The sequence below is a fragment of the Nannospalax galili genome, unplaced genomic scaffold (genome assembly GCF_000622305.1).
Source record: "Nannospalax galili isolate Female #2095 unplaced genomic scaffold, S.galili_v1.0 scaffold389, whole genome shotgun sequence".
NCBI lineage: Eukaryota > Metazoa > Chordata > Mammalia > Rodentia > Spalacidae > Nannospalax > Nannospalax galili.
In genome coordinates this window covers 3126872-3142196 of record NW_008360310.1, presented here as the reverse complement: position 1 = coordinate 3142196, position 15325 = coordinate 3126872, and the positions used below count along the sequence as shown (strand labels likewise).

At 44.7% G+C, this 15325-nt stretch overlaps 1 protein-coding gene across 2 annotated transcripts in view; it reads right to left on the bottom strand.

Annotated features, from left to right (window-relative positions):
* Dctn1 (dynactin subunit 1) overlaps positions 1 to 14562 on the bottom strand; it is a 39430-nt gene extending 24868 nt beyond the window's left edge. For both annotated transcript variants that reach the window (XM_008824767.3, XM_008824771.3), the window contains exon 1: positions 14423 to 14562. The gene's annotated coding sequence lies outside the window, so the exon portion shown is untranslated. The remainder of the gene's footprint in view (positions 1 to 14422) is intronic.
* Positions 14563 to 15325: the final 763 nt, after the last annotated feature.

The following is a 15325-nucleotide window of genomic DNA, read 5'->3' as shown; positions in this document are numbered from 1 at the left end:
TGTTCTTAACCGTTGGGCCATTTTTCCACCCCCATAAAAAAAAATAAAAAAAAAAAAAAAAAAAAAAAAGAGTAGAAATTCTAGACTTGGGCTGCTTCCTGGTTTTATCACTTGGTCACTACATAAGTTTGGTCTAGTTATTTAACATCTCTGCCTCAATTTCATTTGCACTTGGAATGATCAAAGAACATATCTTGGAGAGAAGTGTTCTGAGAATGATCTGTGTAAGTATGAGTAAAACATTTAGGACAGGGGCTGGAGAGATGCCTCAGTGGTTAAGAGCAGTGCACCCACCTCTGGCAGCAATACTACAATAACCTGTAAACAGGCCAGAAATGAAAAGGAAACTGAAGATTAGTGAGCCAAACAACTTCTCTTAAGTTACACAGGAAGAGCCCAAACCTGCCCTGGAACTCTTCGTGCTTCCTGCTATCCCTCCTCATCTTTCCCAGACACCTGTAGGCTTCCAACACCATGCTTTCTCTAAACCACACTGCCTTCAAAACAAAAAAACAAAAAACAAAACAAAAAAAAAGGCTGGGCATGGTGGCTCACATCTTTAATCCCATCACTTGGGAGGCAGAGGTAGGTGGATCTCTGTGAGATGGAAGCCAGCCTGGTCTACATAGCAAATTATAGTCCAGCTAGAGCTACTACCCTATCTCAAACAAACAAACAAATAAATAAAACAAAATAACAAAAACAAATAATAAAAAGCATAAACCTGTAATCCTAGCACTCAGAGGGCAGAAGGAGGATCATAAGTTTTAGGCCAACCTGGGTTACTCAGCAGAGGCCTCAGATGTGAGAACAGCCTCACAATGTTCTAGTAACACATGGATACTAGTCACTACTTCTAGAGAGCTGTTTATTTTCCTACAAAATAGGAATGATCTCTGCTAGTCTGTATTAGTGTTCCAAGACCCAACAAGAGAAAACATGTACAAAAGTATTTTGCAAAAACCACCAAAGCTATAGAAGTCCAGAGAATTATTACCTGACAGGATACTAGATGGCATATAAATCTTAAAATGTATTTACAATGAGGGCCTGGAAAGACGGCTCACCAGTTAAGAGCACTGATTGCTCTTGCAGAGGACCAGGTTTGATACCAGTACCCACATGGTGGCTAACGACCATCCATAACTCCAGTTCCAGGGGAATCCGAAGTCCTCTTCTGACTTCTGCAAGAATTGCACGACATGGGTGCACCTGCATACATGCAAGCAATACACTCATACACATAAATAAAAATGATAAATAAGGGGCTAGAAAGATGGCTCAGCAGTTAAGAATACTGATTGTTCTTGCAGAAGACCCAGGTTTGAGTTCCAGCACCCACATGGCAGCTAACAACTGCCTGAAACTCCAGTTCTAGGGGATCCAACAGCCTCTTCTGTCCTCTGTGGGCACTGCACTACACAGGTACACTTACCTACACACAGGCAATACACGCATACACATAAAATTAAAAAAATAATAATAAATAAAACTTTTTTTTTAATGATAAAATATTTTTAAAGTATATTATGGCTGGGCATGGTGGTGCATGCCTTTAATCCCAGCACTCTGGAGGCAGAGGCAGGTGGATCTCTGTGAGTTCAAGGCCAGCCTGGTCTACATAGTAAGTTCCAGGACAGCTAGCTACAGGGAGACCCCATCTCAAAAAGACAAAAAAAAAAAAAAAAAAAAAAAAAAAAGTATATTAGATGAAATTATAGACAGGAGAAATGTGAACTGGAAAGAAAAAGGGTATCTGACTATGCCTTGAATTATGGAGCTGTTTTGTTTCGGTTTGAGCTATGTAAAGAGGAAAGGCCTACAAAGCTCTATGAGTTGTGAATACAGTTTATGTAGAGACATAAGTTATCTGCTTGGGTTCTTCTATCAAACTATAAAGCCTTCTGCAGCAGACCCTACAACTTTATGATCCAACTGCCCTTACTGCCTGGAGTCAAGTACTTAATGAACAAATAAACAGAGATGCACTATGAAGTAAGAGTGGAGAAGCAGAGAATTTAACATCAGAGAGGGACAGATGGACTAGATCCAATGACAACAGGAAACCAGCCTGGTTCCTGAGCAGTGGAGGGACATACTGAAATGATTTTAGGAAGATCAAACATGCAGGACACAGTGGAGGCATGAACAACTTGGCAAGGGCAGGATTACAGCAAAGAGGCTGCTACAGTGATGACCATGGCATGAGAAAGGTCTGAACCGGGGGAGGGGGAGCCAAATTCATAGATAGTACCAAAGGAGTTTAGGGAAGCCTCTGATAGAGCATTGCATGGGCTCCAGACACAGGCCTAGATACAACATTGGTTCTCCTATTTCCTCACCCATTTGACTCTGGGCAAGATATTTAAATTTCTGAGCCACAGTAACTGGATCCATAAAAAGAAGGAAATATGCTATCTCATACGGATGTTGCTAGACTTAAGCCAGGTGTGGGGGAGCATGCCTGTAATCCTGGCATTCATATGCCGTAAGACTCTTAACATCAACCCTTGACCAAAAACAAGCAAAAATAGAGTTAAGATTTAAGTGAAGCATTTGTCACAATACCTGACGCAAAATACAAGCTCAATAGTTGTGGATGCCTTCATTGTTACTGCAACAGCACATCAATGATGACCTGCTCACAGAAACTCAAATGATGAAAAGATAAATGAATACATAAATTAACTAATGCAAAAATTAGCAAATGAAGGGCTGGAGAGATAGTTTAGTGATTAAGAGCACTTGCAGCTCTTACAGAGGACCCACCCCACAATGCCTGTAACTACAGCTCCAGGAGATTTGACTCCTTCTTCTGATCTTCACAGGTACTTGCACACACATATACACACTACTCTTTTTTTAAAAAATGTACACACAAAAAATTAGCAAATAATTAAACTGGGAAGCTTTCAGGCATAAATAATAAGAATAAAGATCAAGGGCTGGAGGTAGGCAAGCGTAAGGACTCGAATTTGAATCCCCAGAACCCATGTAAAAGTGAGACATGGTAGTGTGTGTGAGACTGTAATCCCTGTGCCCCTATGGAGATTTGGGAGGGAGAGATGGGAAAATCCTCAAGTAATCCAGTCTCAAACAAGATAGAAGGTAAGGACCAAGAACCAAGATTTCCCTCTGACCTCCACACATGCAATTGTGGCAGGTATGTACCCAAACTGATACACACAAATGCACACACACATTGTATACACCCACACCAGAAAAAAAAAGATTAAAAAAAAAAAGAATAAAGATCAAAACATTAACAGAATAGGGGAAAGGAGGAGGGAAATCAAGTATGTTCAGAGAGAAAATACATCCTACTCTCAGGGCCACCTCTGGGACAAATTTAACTGTGCACACTAAAATGCATGCTTCATCACCTACTTCAGATGTAAACCTGTTTGGTACTTGCCAGTTGTTAGGGGGCTAAGGAGAATGGAATGAGGGGAAAGGACTATTAAAAAAACAAAGAGGGGGCTATAAAAGGCAACATGAGGGATCATTGAAGTGACGGAACCATTCAGAATTTTCACTGCATCAATGCCAATGTCCTAGTTGTGATTCTGTACCATAGTTTTGCATGATGTTAAGCATGGGAGAGGGGACTAACTGGGGGTATAGTGATCTCTGTACTCTTTCTTTTGTGTTTATGTGTACTACAAACAGAACTGTGGGCCTCATGTGTACTATATGACTGAGCTGTATAAGTGGCCATTTTTAAACTTTTTAAAAATATATTTTATTATTTTTATTATATGAGTATACTGCCTGCATGTGTGTAAGTGTACCCATGTCATGCAATGCTTATGGAGGTCAGAAGAGGTCGTTGGATACCCTGGAACTGGAGTTACAGATAGTTGTTAGCTGACATGTGGGTGTTGGGACTCAAACCCAGGTCCTCTGCAAGAACAGCCAGCGTTCTAACTGCTGAATCATCTCTCCAGCCCACCATTTTAAAACCTTTTGTCTGTATGTGTGCACATATTTGTGTATACATGTGTACACACGAGTATGGGGGCACCAGGTGTCTTCCTTAATCACTCTCCATCTTAATTTTTTTTTTTTTTTGTCTTTTTTGAGACAGGGTCTCCGCAGCTCCAGCTGTCCTGGAACTCGCTATGTAGACCAGGCTGGCCTCAAACTCAGAGAGATCCGCCTGCCTCTGTCTCCCAAGTGCTGGGACTAAAGGCGTGCACCACCATGCCGGCTCCCATCTTAATTTTTGAGACAGGGTCTGTCACTAAACCTAGAACCTACAGATTCTGACTAGACAAACTGGCCAGCAAACCCCAGGGATCCTCCTGTTTCTATCTTTCCAGTGTTGGGATTACAGGTGCACATCAATGCACCTGGCTTTTTCATATGGGTGCCAGGGATCAAACTCAGGTACTCAATGCTTACATGGCAAACATCTGAGCCATCTCCCCAGTCCCTTACTTTTTAGTTTGAGACAGAATTTGTAAAATTGCCCAGACAGGCTTTGAACTTGCAATCTTCTTGTCTTAGCCTCCTGGGTAGCTAGGATTACAAGCCTGAGCCACCAGGCTAGTGTTTCTATATTTATTATTATTATTATTATTATATATTATTTCTTATACCTACATGTCAAAGCACTAGGTATCCCAAAATAAAGTATTTCAAGCTGGGCTGAGGATACAGTTCAGTAGCAGACTGTTTGCCTAGCATGTGCAAGCCCTGGGCTCAATCCCCAATACTGCCAAGAAAATATTTATAGTATTTCCAGTAAAGCAAAAGGGTCTGGGGAGATGGCTCAGTAGTTAAAGTGCTTTCATGAGGACCTAAGTTCAGCTCCCTAGAACTCACATAAAAGCTGGGTGTGACAGTTCACATCTACAACCCCAGTGCTGGTTAGAGACAGGAAGATCTGTTGACCAGCTGGCCCATACAAAAGGAGACCCTGTCTCAAAACCAGGTTGGACAATGCACTAGTCAGGCCTTTAAAAATTAACATACGAATAGATCACCTGACCACTTTAAATGAGTTTCACCCCTCTAGTTTCCACAAGCACCTGCATTAGCACACACATCTCTCTCTCTCTCTCTCTCTCTCTCTCTCTCACACACACACACACACACACACACACACACATGAACACACAACACCTGTGATGCAGTCAAAAGTCAAAGAAGACTGCAATTACCTCCATCCCGGGGGCAATAGAACCGAGTCTCTGAAGTCAAGCCTAGCTATACAGGTAAATGCTCCTTCTCTAGCATTACTGAGCCCTTGACAGTGTCCCATAGGACTCTTCCAACTTTCATGTCCCTGTAGCCAGAGAGGAGGCAGTCCATGGATTTCTAAGCCATTTTTCCCCAACAATGTTACTGCTGAGGTACGTAGGAAAATGGGAGCAACACTCTGTACGTGGTAACTAAGTCTTGGAGAAAGTCTCAGAAAATAAACAGATTTGGGGAGAAGAACAAGTGAGGATGAAAAGCCCTTTTGCTGCTTCTTCCATTTCTGCCAGGCCTGCACCACATCCACCTTGCTTTTACCGGCACTCTAGCACTCCAGCATCCCTTAATGCTCTGGTTCTCCTCCTGTCCTACTCCACCAAACCTTGCTCCTGGTCTAACCCAATGATCTGCTTTCCCCAATAGTACTTCAGGAGGAGCTGGTTTGGAACTCAGGCAGTCTGACAATATGGTAAAATTATAACTCTGAAAGCACTGTAAAGAGTAAACGTGCATACACGGGCTCGAGTCAAAAGGGGAAAGGTCTCTTTACTCAGAGGGGAATGGAGGTTAGGGAACTGAAATGGGAACCCAGGAAGACAGCATGCAGTCTTTGGTTCTAGGTACTACTCCGATATCTGCCTCACAGATCTCATACAGACAGTGGTAGATCCAAAATGGACTTCCTTCACCAATCTAGCTCATTATTCCAGAAATGTCTGCATCCCACTCCCATCCCAAAGTCTCTCTCCCTCTTCAAATACCCAGGGAGTTCCAGGTCCACTTCTAAGAGCCAGAAAGGAAAGCTATACAACATATCTCACTTATCTTCAATAAAGGAACTTCTGCAGGAGGGCAAGAGGCACTCAATCCTGACTCAAGAGCAATCCTCCAAGTGGTAGCAAAAGCCCCATTTAGCAGTTTCCAAGTAGCTACTAGTTCTTTCCCTGAATCAACCAGCAAGTTCCTGGCACTAGGACCCAGCAGGCAGGGAACACTGAGCCTGCGCTCTAAAGAGAGAGATGCACCATTTCACAACTTCAGCAAAAGCCAAGGCAGCCAACAAAGCCACAGCCATCTCAGCTGTGCTGGGCTCTGCATTTTGAGCAGCTCACCACCACTCCCCAGAACAGCTCATTCCACCCCTTTCTCATTTTAAATCCACGTCATCACCTGATCATAATGGAAATCAATCTCCTCAAACCACCACGCAAAGGCGTATCCATAGCAACCTCAAGAACAAGGACACAGAGATGATGCTCCGGTGACTGCAGCAAAACAAGGTAAGTCTGTTTCTCCTCTATCCATGCCATCCCACCATTTTCCCTTCACTTGTCAGGTGTGGACCCTGCCTGCAGATCCTATCTACAATACCAACCGAGAAAACTCATAAGGTGAGCTAATAACCATGCTGTTACATAAGGATTAGAGGTCTGCCCAGTCCAAAACTGAGTGACAGAAAACATTCTCTTTTCTAGATGGTGGGTGTTCTGGTTTGTTCTTCATTGCTGTGACAAAATACTCTGACCAATACCAACTTGGGGAAGAAAGGGTTTATTCAGCTTACATCTCCCAGGTCGCAGTTCATCAGGGAGTCCAAGGCAGGAACTCAGGGCAGGAACCTGGAAGCAGGAGCTGGAGCACAGGCCACGGAGGAAACTGCTTACTGGCTTGCTCTCCTGGCCCCTGCTCAGCCTGCTTTCTTATGCAACACAGGCCCACCTGCCCAGGGGTGGCACCACTCACAGTGGGCTGGGCCCTCCCACATCACTCATCAAGAAGATGCCCCTCAGACATGGCCACAGGCCAGTCCAATAGAGGCAATTCCTGGATTGAGGCTCCCTCAACCCAGGTGTGTCAAGTTGACACTAAAGCTATCCAGCACAAATGGGTATGAGAACAAGGGCACTCCTGTTATTCACTATCTCAGATGACAGGTGAGAGCCTCAGCTTGCCACATCCGACAAATGGCTATCAATCACTTGGCTTCTTTAGTCAAGATGCTGGGAAATTACTCAAGGATTTCAGAATTCCTCTGTGGCAGCAATAGACCCCACCACCTTGCCCATCTGTGCCACCATCCTGCTCAAAGACTGGCATGGGAAGATGTTCCTGAGCAGCCTCAAGGTCCTAACACTGGGAGTTGAGATTGAATTTTTCCCTTCTTTGATGCCTTAGGAGGAATGTCATTTCTGCAGAGAGATATTCATCAAACATGAATACTACTAAGCCTAAATAAACCTGCATGTCTCAATTTCCCCTTCTGTAAAACAGAAATACTCTTCTGGCAGGACTGTTGTTAAAAACCACGGGAGGGCTGAGGCAGGAGGCCTGCTTTAAGTTTCAAAGCCAGCAGAGACTACATAGCAAGTTTCAGACTGTGCTAGGCTAGGCTAAAGATACTGTCTTTAAACACACACACACACACACACACACACACACACACATACACATATACATATATACACACAGGGGTAGGGGGAGACAGAGACAATCTGAAAAGCACTGAAAATTGTGTCTGATATAAAGCACTCAGTAAATGTCAGCTAGTCAACTATTCCGAGGAAGATGAAGAGGCCTCTAAGTACAGGATTCCGGCTCAGAGGTTACTTCACATTCTTGGGATTTGTCTCAGGTTCTTTCTCTTTCTCTGAAGAGCTGTTTTGAGCTCTTCTATCACATTCAAGCCTCTATTCCTGATGGAGTTCACACTGGCACTCTCATCCTTCAGCAAACAGCTTTGCCGAGAAAGAAAATTGAGCTATTAGGTAAGAATTCCTTTGCAAAAACAAATCTGCAACTATCACTGCCTCTTTCTTCCTAAATTCATTCCTTTTTTTCATCACTCCTAACTCTTCCACCCTCTTCTGAGGACCTGATTTAGGAATCAACTTTTCCTAGTGCCGTCAGTTGCACCCTCTACTGGTCCTCACACACCATCAGAAAACCATGCTCTACACTCTACGATTCTAGGAAAACCTATCTCTAGCCCTTACTATGTCCTCTGCCAGTTGCCACCATCTCTATTCTTCCTTCCCTGCCAAACTAAGCGAGTCTACATCCCTCAGTTTCCTAATTCCTGCATCCAGCTCTGTCCCTACTGATCCATGGATGCTGTTCACACTTTCAAACAAAAAAGAGTCCTGGTGACCACAACATCCTGACTCCCCAACCTCCAGGTGCATTGATCAAGCTCATCGTACTTATGCCCTACAGCAAATGAAATTGGGGCTCTTGTCCCTGGAATTTTCTCCTTTCCTAGGATATGGAGCAACATTATTCCTTGCACACCAATCCCTGTCTCCAGTCATCTCTGGCCTTCTGCAAGTGTAGCTGGGAGAACTCATCCATTCCCATAACTTCAACCACCTACTCCCACCAACCCTATGCAGAGATGCTCTTCTGAACCAAAGACCCACATCTCCACCTATCTGCTAGTCATCACAGACCGCTCAAGTTCATCATACACAAAACACATTCCTGGTGCCACGAGTCACCTTCAACAACTCCCTTATTTTCAACTAATTAGTCATTACTCAGGTTAATTCTACTGCTGTAGCCTCTGAGATTTGTCCACTCCTCTCCATCCCCGTTTGCCTAATCCTTAGCTCAGCCTTAAACCCGTTCAATGTTATTTCAAGAGTCTCTCAATTACATCTACTATGAGAGTCTCCCAATATCTCCAATCCAGATTGTGCCCCCTTCAATCTACTTTCACAGTTAGCTCCCCAAAATGCAGTTATCCTTCTAAAAACATCCAGTGGGATCATTGCCACAAAACTGAATTTTCTTCTGCTCTAAAAGTTATTAAGTTGGCTTCAGGAGTTACAAAGATGGTTCAGCAGTTAAGAGCATTTACTGCTTCTGTCTTCCAGAGGATTTGAAGTTAATTCCCAGTACCCCACATCAGGTGGTTCAAAACCATCTGTAACTCCAACTCCAATGGATTTGATGCCCTCTTCTGATCTCCACAGGCATGCACACAAGTGGCATACACTCACATTCACACAGACACATACACACAACGAATAAAATAATAATAATAATAATTTTTTTTTTTAAAGCTGGTTTCAAGGCCACAGCAATAGCTGGTACATGCCTGTGATCTCAGCACCTGGAAAGCTGAGGCTGGAGAGGCAAGAGTTCCAGGCTGTCTGAGCTATATAAGACCCTGGCTTTAAAAACTGACTTCACACCAGAAGTGGTGGCATACGCCTTTAATCCCAGCACTTGGGAGGCAGAGGCAGGCGGATCTCTGTGAGTTCCAGGCCAGCCTGGTCTACATGGTAAGTTCCAGGCCAGGTGGGGCTACAGGGAAACCCTGTATCAAAATGACCAAAAAAAAAACAAAAAAAAAAAAACTGGCTTCACTATGAACACACAAACATCAATCACCTCTCCTCTGACATTCCAGTGTCTTGAATCTACTTACTTTTCTCCTTAGGCCTCTACAAATATTAAAAGTTTCACCAGAACCATTTTCTCTTCATCCATCACTTCTGGGCTCAATAATCTTCTCTTTCTTGAAAATTCTTCCAACTGCCCATGTAAAGCTAGGCATTTCCCCCTTCTGCCTCCTTGGACACAGCTTCATTACAATACCACATTTTATTTAAAACATTGTCTACCATATCCTATAAAGAATTCCTCAGGACAAGAACTTTACCCATCTCAGTATCTAAGCACTGGGCACAGTGCTTTGCACAGAGAACACTTACTGTTCAAAGGTTACAGTACCAACACCAGGTTCTTCTAGGCAGATAACCTCAGCCAGACTTCAAAGAGAGGAGGTACTAATCCTAGCACCCATGCAACAAGCCAGGAGTACTGTAACCTAGCACTGTGGGAGGTGGGGACAGGATTCCTCAAAAGGAATAAGACAGATACCTGACACTCTCCTTTGGACTTCAGACCCATGCACAGGTGCAGGCACCCATCCATACACATGTATACATACACCACACACATATATACTCATACACACAAACAAAGGCCACAGAAGTGGGACAGGGAAAGTTAAGAACACATATACACAAGTATATACACAGAACAATAGATGTAGCTCTCTCCTTTTCAGAGAGGAGCCTAATAAATTGTAAATACAGGAACAACTCCAAGTGCTCTGAAGTTGAAATGACAAAAAAAATCTCAAGCTTATATGCTTTCAGGGTAAAGGAACTACAGATTGGGCTCAGTAAAAAGCAGATCTTCTGAGGAGGAATGTTCACGAGGGTTTGAGAGCAGCAAGGCTCCCTGCTCTACTGTAATGAAGCATCTAGAAAATATGAAGGAATATGGAAGGGTCAGAATGCATATGAAATCTATCCATTAGCCAAACTCAACAGGTACCACTTCAAACTTCAGAAAGAAAATGACAGGAAGCCAAAGTAGGAATCTCCAAGATAGCAAGGACCCTAAGATACATTTGAATTAGTCTCTCACCTCTTACCCCAGTGTTGGTCCACAAACATACACTCTGAATAGGAAAAGTGTAGATCACTGAATTGAAAGTCAGATACAAGCTTCTGGAACAAGCTGCTGCTCTGGGTGGCAGGGGACAATGGGGACCCAATTTCCATTTCCTTCATATGCATATCTGAAGTCCCCTCCAGAACTACCTAGTAATAAGTATAAACAGGTGAAGCACCACGGGAACCATCAACTATAATCCCTTCTACCATGCAACTCCAGGTAGTCACTACCAGTGACGGAGCTGGACAAGCAAAGCCCAGAATGCAGCTGTCAGTGGTCTTATGATCCCCCCACCCCCAACTACTTTGGCTCCTTCTTCAAAACCTCAAATCCAATCAAGTTTAACTTATTACCTGCTTCCTTCCTTTATCTTCCATTAGCATTGTCATCATTTTGATCTGCCATTCAATAGCTCTGAAAATTAAGGCAAATCATTTCTCCCTTTTGGTGCTTGATCTGCTGCTCTACTAACTTCACAGGAAATTAAATCAAATGAGACCATGCCCATGAAAAGTTTTGTAATCTGTAGTGCTGTATGTAAAAGTAAAGCATTACTGTTATCATCAGTCTAAGTCCTCTATTGCTAGTATATAATTCCCAAATACTGCTGTCCATTAGTCATCTTTCACTGCCATCTCATTTCTTGCCATCATCAAACAATCCTGGAGCTGGCAATTCAGTCTCATCTCTGCACCACTGCAGCTGCTTCCTGTGCTTTTGCTAGTCATGCAGCCACACCCATCCTCCAAAGTCCAGCTAAAGCTCCAATACATGCAAAACAAAAACAAAGACAAATATGAGAAAGAGCTTTCTCAAACATGATAGAAAAGGGGTTGGAGAGATGGCTCAGTAGTTAAGAACACTAGTTGTTCTTGCAGAAGACCCGGGTTCGAATCCCAGCACACACATAGTAGCTAACAACTGTCCATAACTCCCGTTCTAGGGGATCCAACGGCCTCTTCTGTCCTCCACAGGCACTGCATGACAGGAGTGTACTTACCTACATGCAGGCAATACACTTATATACATAAAATAATAAATAAAATATTTTTTAAAAACATGATAGGCCGGGCATGGTGGCACACACCTTTAATCCCAGCACTCGGGAGGCAGAGGCAGGCGGATCTTTGTGAGTTCAAGGCCAGCCTGGTTTACATAGTGAGTTCCAGGACAGCTGGGGCTACAGGGAGACCCTGTCTCAAAAAGACCAAAAAAAAAAAAAAAAAAAAAAAAACCCCATGATAGAAGAATTATAGAAGAAACCAATTCAGTTTGAAGAGAGAAAGAAAATCTAGGAATATGTGGCATCTAATGCTTTTTTTTGAGACAGGCTCTCCCTATAGCCCCAGCTGTCTCAGAACTCACTATGAGGTCCAGGCTGGCCTCAAACTCACAGAGATCAGTCTGCCTCTGCCTTCTCCTGAGTGCTGGGATTAAAGGCATGTGCCACCATGTCCAGTATCTGACATCTAACGCTTTAAAGGTTTTGTTTTTGTTTCTCCTTGGCTTCCTTCAGTTTCTTGTTTGTTTGTTTGTTTGTTTTAGGCAGGGCCTTATCTGTAGCTAAGACTGGCTTTGAGCTCACTATGTTGCCCAGACTGGCCTCAAACTCATAGTCATTTTCCTGCCTTTGCCTCCAAGTGTTGGGATTACATGCATGTATCACACACATGGCTTAAGAGTCAACTTTTAAAAAAGAGATTACTTTTCAATTTCATTCTTAGAGATAACCTAGGACAACCAGCATATAAGTTGCAGAGGTGTCTTTCACCAACCTAAAGAGCATCCTTAGTGTGCTATCCTAGGAATAAAATGAGATGACTTGTGCCTAGAATCTCATCACCTGGGAAGTAGAGGTAGGTGAAGCAGGTGCTCAAGGCCAGTCTTAGCCACATAGTGAGTTTGAGCCCAGGCTGTATTACATGATACTCTATAATAAAAAAAAAAAAAACCAGAAAGGGAGAGAGGGAGAGAAGGAGAGAAAAGGCGGGGGGGGGGGATTATATTTAGTTACATCTAGAAATGTTCAAGCCAAATTGCAAAATTTTCAAAGTGACAAGAATATTTTATAGGGAATACAATACTACAGTAAGAGTAACTGACTAGTGCCCCAACATTTTAGATATGAAAGAAGCCCGAGAGATCTAGTCCACACTATCTTAAGATCTGAACAGATAAAGTGACTCGCCCAAGACAGCAGTTTGTTCCAAGAGGAGGCAGCAAAAGGTAACTGACTTTCAATCCAGTGATTTAAGACTGAGTCTGGTTCCTGGACCAGGAGCATTAGCATCACCAGGGAACTTGTTACAAATGCCAAACACAGGGGTTAAAGAAATGGCTCAGCAGTTAAGAGCACTGGTTGCTCTTACAGAGGACCTGGGCTCAATTCCCAGCACCCACATGGCAGCTAACAACTGTCCATAACTCCAGTTCTAGAGGACCCAATGCCCTCTTCTGAACTCTGTGGGCATTGCATGACACGGGCACGGGCACACTTACATACAGGCAGGCAATATATTCAGACATAAAATAAAAATAAATATTTAAAAAGTGCAAAGCATCAGTTCTTTATTTTCACAAGACTCTATTAAATGTATGCCCCACTAATGTTCAAAAAGCACTGACCTACACTGCTCCTTTTACATGGTGAATTTCTGCATTTCCCAACTGTTCCAAATGTTAAACCGAGGCACCACACAAGAGAAACAGTATTTCCCAATGAACTCTGGGAAATTCTCCATGTATACCCTAGTTGGAGACCCATGATAAATACCGAGTGTACTGAAGGCTCTGAAATGGTCTGTAGTTAAGAAAACTTGAACCATGATTTTAGAATCTATCTGACTATAAAATGTCTTTTAAATGTAAAGTTATCAGGGCTGAAGAGATGGCTTGAGCCAAGCGTTCAACTTAAGAGCACTTGCTGCCCTTCCTGGGGACCCAGGTTAGGTTTCCAGCACCCATGCTAAGTGATTCACAATAATCTCCAGTTCCCAGGGATCCCATGCCTTCTTTTGGCCTCCAAGGGCACCTGCAATCATACATGCATAAACACACAGCCAGGCATACACATGATTTTTTAAGGTATCATTATCTCTTTTATATAGTGCACTTCAGGCTTTGGCAGCACACCAGGCTATCAATATCAATCTCTGTCACAGCTCCTCAACTCTGTACCCTAAGTACACCTAGGAAGCAAGTGGTCAAAGGGGCTTCCAGCTCTCCTCGCTGCCATAAATGAGAGCTCAGTTCTCAAAAATCTGCCCCTAAAAACATCAGAGTTCGCACCTTTGTGCTTTCGTTATGGTCCAGTCTGCAATGAAGTATGTGTCATCTTGCCAGACAGGTCAGACCACAGATCAGGGAGCCCCCCAAGCCCATTTCCAGATGCCCCTCCCCACACGCTGGAGCCCTCAATGAATTAGTTTTTTCTCTTAACATGTGTCCACAGGAATCCTGTGGCTCGCTATGGGTCAAGGCGCAGGGGCTCGCTGCAGTGCTGAGTGCCCCGGGCGGACTCTGCCGGGCTGAGGAGCCAGGCCGGCGGGTCAGCCGGGAGAGCAGCGCTGGGTGGCCCCAGGTCCAGTCGGAGCGCCGCCCTCCGCGGCCCACCCTCTGACCCCGCCTGACCCCGAGCCCAGGCCCAGGCCCAGGCCAGGCCAGGGCCCAGCCAAGACCCGGCCCCAGCAGGCCCTCGCACGAGGTCCCGGGCCCATGGACCAGACAGTTGGCAGGGTCGCCGCCTCCGTACCTGCTGTCAGGGCTCCGCGCCCGGCTCAGCCCCACCGCCGACAGCCGCCCAAGACCTGCCTGCCGACCCGGCCCGCAGCCCCGCCGCCCCGCCCCACACAGCGGGCTGCCCGGCGCGCCGCCGGACCCCGCCGTCCCCGGAACCCCTCATGCCCCGAGAGGCTCTAGAGGCCTGGGAACGCACTCCACATTCCTGCAGCCCCGCCCTGGCTGACAAGTTCGCGCAGAGCGCAGCAGAGAAAACAACGATCAGGCACTAAGTTGGACACCCGTGGCAGGATCTGCGCACGCGCACTGAGCCTAGCCCTGAACCTAGAGATCCTGGTAGAATCGCAGTGAAGAAGGTGCGGCGGATGAACGCAGGGCTGCGGGGAGGGGAGGGCGGCGCACTAGAGATCTGTGGGACACAATGGGACTTTTTTTAAAAAAATATTTTATTTATTGTTTTTATTTTATGTGTATGCGTGTATTGCCTGTGTGTAGGTAAGTGCACCCGTTTCGTGCAATGCCCACAGAGGACAGAAGAGGTTGTCGGATTCCCTGGGACTGGAGTTACGGACGGCTGTTAGCTGCCATGTGGGTGCTGCGATTCGAACCAGGGTCTTCTGCAAGAACAGCCAGTGTTCTTAACCGCTGAGCCATCTCTCTAGTCCCTTACCTTTTTTGTTAATAATATGGCCTGGAACACTTTCCAAATCAGTACAATTAGAGGTCAGCATCTTCGGCTGGGGCTGTAGCTCAGTGGTAGAACATTTGTCTAGTATGTGCAAGGGCCTAGGTTCAAACTCCACTACTAGAGAGACCGAGGGAGAGCGAGAGCGAGTAGAACATTTGTCTAGTATGTGCAAGGGCCTAGGTTCAAACTCCACTACTACAGAGACCGAGGGAGAGCGAGAGCGAGAGC